The sequence below is a fragment of the Tachypleus tridentatus genome, chromosome 2, assembly GCF_004210375.1.
Source record: "Tachypleus tridentatus isolate NWPU-2018 chromosome 2, ASM421037v1, whole genome shotgun sequence".
In the NCBI taxonomy this organism is placed as follows: Eukaryota; Metazoa; Arthropoda; class Merostomata; order Xiphosura; family Limulidae; genus Tachypleus; species Tachypleus tridentatus.
This window is the reverse complement of record NC_134826.1, coordinates 90,981,675-90,987,789: the sequence shown is the minus strand read 5'-3', so window position 1 is coordinate 90,987,789 and position 6,115 is coordinate 90,981,675. Positions and strand designations below refer to the sequence as shown.

At 33.1% G+C, this 6,115-nt stretch overlaps 1 long non-coding RNA gene across 2 annotated transcripts; it reads left to right on the top strand.

Moving 5' to 3' along the window:
* Nucleotides 1-724: 724 nt before the first annotated feature.
* LOC143244505 (uncharacterized) lies at nucleotides 725-5,616 on the top strand. Of its 2 annotated transcripts, none has more exons than XR_013025126.1 (2): nucleotides 725-3,617; nucleotides 4,079-5,616. It is a non-coding gene; the product is annotated as an uncharacterized LOC143244505 (long non-coding RNA). The 2 variants fall into 2 exon arrangements; XR_013025125.1 differs by having other exon boundaries at nucleotides 4,076-5,616.
* Nucleotides 5,617-6,115: the final 499 nt, after the last annotated feature.

Sequence of the window (6,115 nt, the reverse complement as noted above, 5' to 3'; positions counted from 1 at the left end):
AGTGGGTTTTCTGTCATCAAGAAGAACAATACATGGTTTAATATGTAAAACAAAATGTACGAAGGGAAAGAAATACTAAATGTACTTGTACTGAAAAAGAATATATTTTGAAATCATTGCGAGTTGTGGATTTGTTTGTATTGTCATATGGTGAATTATTACAAGCACTTCTAACGTAGAATGGTGAACTTTGTGTGATTTTTGTCATAATGAGCTATATTTCTCGAAATAAACACACAAGTAATATTGCTTTTTTTCCCGATTTTATCGACTAAACTTAAATTTAAAAAGTATGTTTATTTTCTCGTTGATTGAGTTTTGGTTATAATTTTTAAATTCATCAAATATTTGAAATAGCTTTGTTCGTAATTTTGAACACGTAGGGCAAGGTCTAAACAAGTTTACAATCAACTAGATTTTAATATATTTGATTATAACTTTAAATTGTTTAAAAGACAACTTTTAAATAGTTTGGACTTGTATATCGGGAAAACTTAAACTTTGTTAATACTTCAGGATTTTCCTTTTTATATTTTTATAAATAATATTCTTTCTGATAGATGGGGCTGTAATGCATCAGGATATTTCTTTTTGTTATTGAAAACAATATTCGAGATAATAGATGGCGCTACGGGATATTATATCGCAATATAAAGGTTAGATCATAGGTGTTATATGGTTGTGTACTTCCGCAAAATTTCTAGAATGCTCTTTTGACTTTTCGTTAAGCATGTTACACAATTTTCCTTTAACCTTTTATAAAAACAAATGTTTATTACTCTTAAATACGTTTGGTGCTTAATAATGATCTGAAAGTTAAAATTTTGCGTCAGAATATGAGAGCTATATTCTCTATTTGTTGCACTAGAATACAGTGAAAAGGCCCATGAGTGCTATTTAAGGCGTTTTTTTTGTGCCTCGTGTCGTAGTTGACAACTTGAGAGAGTATGGAATAGTATATCAGAAGGGCGCGAAAGCGGATTTTGAACGGAAGGTAGAGAAGAACATCGGAGATTAGAAGAACAACCAGCGGCGTCGTAACGGCAACGATGAAGGGCAAATTTTAAGATAACACTAGTGAAATATCAGTTTGATATAGTAATTGCGTATTCTTATTAAAAAAAAAAAGAAATAACGCTGAAGAGTTATCGTGTAGATGCAAATATGATAACTCTAAATTTATTGTTACGATAAACGTAAATTTTTTTGAGTAAGCATCCCGATAGTAATATGTGATGCTAGTTTAATCATCTGTTGCTGTTTTTTTCCAAAGGTTTTTAGTAGGGGGAAGATTAAAGACAAACACTCCTGTGCTAACTATGTATTTGTTGCAGTAGTTGTAATGATTTGCTGTAGTAATTTCTGGAAGAGTGCTACATGTTAATCATTTTCCCTCTGGCGAAATCTGCAAAAAAAAAACAAAACGAAACGATAATGTGAAGATAGACTTACTCTGCGTATGTTTTTTAAACATTTTATGTATAGGTGTTACTATATATGATGCGACTATAATTACAACTGACCTGCATATAGTCTCTAGGCTGTCGAACAAGGGTGGAAAGGTGGGATTAAAGAAACTTTGGTTTTGTTTTTTAATAGTTTCAACTGATGTATAGATTCTACTGTACTTGCAGTTGAAGCTATAGATGAATCTACAATATCTAACTTTGCCTTTTGATGGTAAAGAATCTTGAAATAACTAACTGCATAAGGAGTGTGTAAGTACTGCAAGGACAGGTAATTTTCCTACTAACTACATCGTTTTCGTTTTTGTAGGTTGTTAAAAGGTGGAAGTTCAAATTACGAAATGAGTTGCACGTATTTTGTGCATTGTGTAAGGATGATGAGCTGTTTGGGATGGGTTACTTTTTCTGTTTTTTGAAATACAATTGCAGAACGGAAGTTACTGTCACGGATTTCATTCGCCATAGTCGTAGAAGAATGGTCATCTGTTCCTAGTTTGGAGTAAATGTAACATTCTGACTCTTGTATAGGGTAAGCTGTATTTGGGGTGTTAACAACTTTGCGTTTTTACTTTTTATCTAATGTTTAATTGCTTGTTAGTTATAAAAGAGATTTAAATTCAAAGTTGAACTCTGAATACCATGCAAGACTTGCTGTACGAGTTTACTGTAACTGAAGTGATAACGTAAACCGTAAATTCAGTCTAGCCTCAATAGATATTTTAATGGAAATTTCTATACCTGATCTGTATTTTAAGACAAATGCCGCCCTTTACCTTGTACTGTGGGTAGGGTGGTAGTGCTTTACTTGCACCTTGATTACTTAAATAGGTTCAGCAAAGTGAAGAATTTCAATGAGACCCTAAAGAGCTTGCCACGTATGTATGATTTTTTTATTATGCTGTTTCGTCATTCAAACTCAACCCTGAGAACGAAGAAGAATACTTGTAGTTGATACACCTGCAGTAAGGTAACATTTTGTATTGGCGAACTTGTTTTTCTGAAGGTTAAGATATGTTACAGTAACGTTAGCAAAACTTGCTAGGGAATAGGTGTCTTTGGTAAATATCACGCAGGTTCTTCAACATGAATTCTTGGTGATGTCGGAATTTCGTCCTTTTTTTTTTTTTTTATTCATACTACCCGCATGTATCTGGAAGATCGTCCAACCTAGCGGAAACTTGATCATGTGCCATTGGTACATCTAGACCAATAGGTAATTTCGGTTAATTTTAGTGCATGTTAAACGAACGTGTAATTAGAAGGATGCCGGTTAGTTACCAGCCTCTGATTAATACTTTCTTTCTTTGATTAGTCAACTGAACTTTTATACAGGTTAGGGATAATCCGAGTGTAACTCGTAACTGTTTTCAACATAGCGTACTTGAATTACCTGCAGTAGAATGTTGATCTATCTCATTCATAGTAATAGTTCAAGAGTTGTGTGCTCTGCAAATACTTTTCGCGTGTGGCGTTTTTTGTTTTTCTTCCACTGAATTAGGTCTTAAAGAATGACGTTCACCTGCAGACTTGTGAACAACTGAGATTCACGTGCTGTTGAAGATCGTAATATTAGGATATGCAGATCTCGCAGTCTCAGCCAGCAAATTGGACGGAGATGTCCATTATGGTTGATGAATGAACATTTTTTTAACCTCCCAAGTACTACCTTCTGTTTCAACTATACACCTTAATTGGAACAAAAAAAATTCTCAATGTAGTCGTGCATGAAAATTGTGTCCTGACATCTTTTGCATGGGCTAAGTATAGTAACGTGTAAACTACCACTAAACTGGATAAATAAGTAATGTATATTGCGCTGTATTTCTTGTTTCAAATGTTTTTATATAAAAAGCAAAAAACACCGTAACTCTTGCTATTGAAAAACATGCAAGTTTAACTGTTTTAACAAACCTCAGTGTAAAGCTAATGGATAGAATTTGTGTAATTTTAAAGAATAGAACTTCTACATACCTGGTTTTTTTTTGGGGGGGGGATTTGTTTACTTCTCAGAATACTATAGGTTCAACACTGGATAAATCTCGGACTACGAAATAACCACGAAGGTTTGAGACGTTTCATGTATAGTCACTCAAACTTAATGAAGACTGAAGAGAGAATTGTAGATACGTGGCTTTTACAAGTTGTATTAAGGTAACATTTTGTTACTGTAAACTGCATCTTGAATATTGGCACTGAATTTCTCCGTCATTTTGGAACTTGTTCGTAGGAAGTGGCAAGTTTAATGCAATAGTTGCTAAGTTCTGCAGCTTGAATCTTGGAGTTGGGAGAACAGTTGTGTTTTTAACATCATCAGTATATCTGCTGTGTGCAACTGTTAGTAGTAGTTATCACATATAGTTAGTTAGTCTATTTTTTTAATATAGAATTATCAGTTATTAATGTAGCAGGTATAGTTCAGTGTTTTAAATTTTCTTAAGTTGATCAAAGTATGAACTAGTGGTTTACGGTGAACGATTTGGTGGCTTTCTAAATGCAGAGTTCACCAATTGTATTCGTGTCGGAATGTGCAAGTTTGTTAACTAAATATTTATTTAGTTTGTGTGCTATAATGGGAGGGTGGGAGGTTTTTTTTTTTTTACGTTGTAAAGTAGGATGACCAGAGTTCTGGAAGTCCGTAAAGGTGTTCACCAGTAACATCCCGAAATAAGGGTCCTACGGTTTGGACACCACTTTCACAGTGGAGGTGTACGGTTGTTTCTTAGCTGGCTGATTCTGATAAGTAGTAACTTGTTTCGTAGTCCACTATTAAGGAAAACGAACTTTATTTAACAGTCTCAGTATTTTTATTCTTGTCTTGTATAAGTGAAAAGTCGTTTGTTCTGAGATTCTGGAAGCAGAGCTTTAAAATATTAGAAGTTGCATATCTCGCCTTATGGGTGAAGCTCTTAGTACAAGATCATACAAGTTGTATTCCACCTTCAGTGATCATTTACACCTAGACCTTTGAGCGATAAGTTTCTACTTGTCATTCAACCAAGTCTTCTCGTGTGGCTCTTCTAGTAAGAAGCTGAATAAGGAGTGGAAGTTTTTCATGGTGAACAGTTCGTTGTAATTTAGTGTCCTATTTGAAATTTGTACTTGAATATTTATCGTGTATTTTGTGAAATCTTCCAGCATAAGATACTTCTGAACAATTTATACTTGTTACCACGAGTTTGTGTACATGGACATATCGTATGGATTGTGCAACTGTTAGAGAAAATTTAAGAGGTGGAGTTTTGGATACTTTGTGTGTAGTGTTCATAAACATCAGCGTTTCATTTAACGAAATGATTAAAACCTTTTTGGAGTTTTTGTATGAATTGTACGTTATTTGATTAAAAGGGTATTTACCCATATTTCTTTTTGTTTCAACTAAACTCATTAATATATTAACTTCACGCTAAAGCAGCGAACAACTTCCCGGTTTATGTAAACCGGATACAAAACATTCCTAGCTTACACATGTTAGAAATCACAATTAGCTTTGTATTAAAGTAACAAATTCATAGAAACTGCAAGTTACATATTAAAAAATAAAATCCACTGTTAACCATTTATTTTAGAAGTGAATTACTAAAACTTCTACATTTCAAATACAACCAAGACTATATATCTTCGTTTGTTTCAAGAAAAATTTGAAAACATGCAAGTCTACAAAAACAGATGAACAAGAACTGGAGATCTAAACGTCCTGAAGAATCAATCTTGTTACAGCAGGTTTTGAATTTTAATTTTTTTGAGCTTTACGAAAAAAAAAAACTATTACTACACAATACTACTTACATTTTAGAAATATCTTTAAGTCACATTTGAAATAAAATTACTACATTTGTACGTATTTTAACCAGTTTCATAAGGTAGTCTTAGAAAATAGTTAATCGTACAACCTATCGTGGTTCAATACCAAGTATTAAACGTACAACGAAATTTAACTTTATTTTTACATACGCAGTGAAGTAAGTTTAAAACTCGAGGGTGCCGAAACTTGTAAGAACGTAATTAGTTAACGCTGTAACAACATTGGAGGAAAACGTAGATTTATTTTTTTTACGTAATTATTAACACGACAATGATACATATTCCAGATAATTTTACTCATCGTAAAATGTTCCATGAGTGAGTCAACTGTCTCATGCCGACTTCAAAACATGATTTCATTGAAATGCCAACCACCTGAAACTTCGAATGGTCACATATGATGGTATGTTAGTCAAATATCGTATATTCGAAATTTAGATTATAGTCTGAGGTGTAAATAAACTGAGAAATAAGTAACTAGTTGAATTTATAAACAAACAGGATTGTTAAAACTGTACTCTTAGAATCCACGCGAAACGTTACTAAAATGGCAAAATTTCCCGTTAAAAGCAGTAAATTTGATCCAATGCAGTTTCTTCGAATACATTTAAGATACATTCAATAATGTTCACTATTGTAACAAGCAACACAGAATAGTAAACATTTTGGGACTGACATTATGCCTGAAGATGTCTTGCGGACATAGGAGGAACTCGATTACGTGATTGCATTTTCAAACAACATTACAGAAATGTCTATATGTTAGTGTGGTATAAATTTAGTGATAAACAGCTAAAAATTTTCAGTTATTCTAATTGTAAGGAATTACTAAACGTTTGGAAGTACTT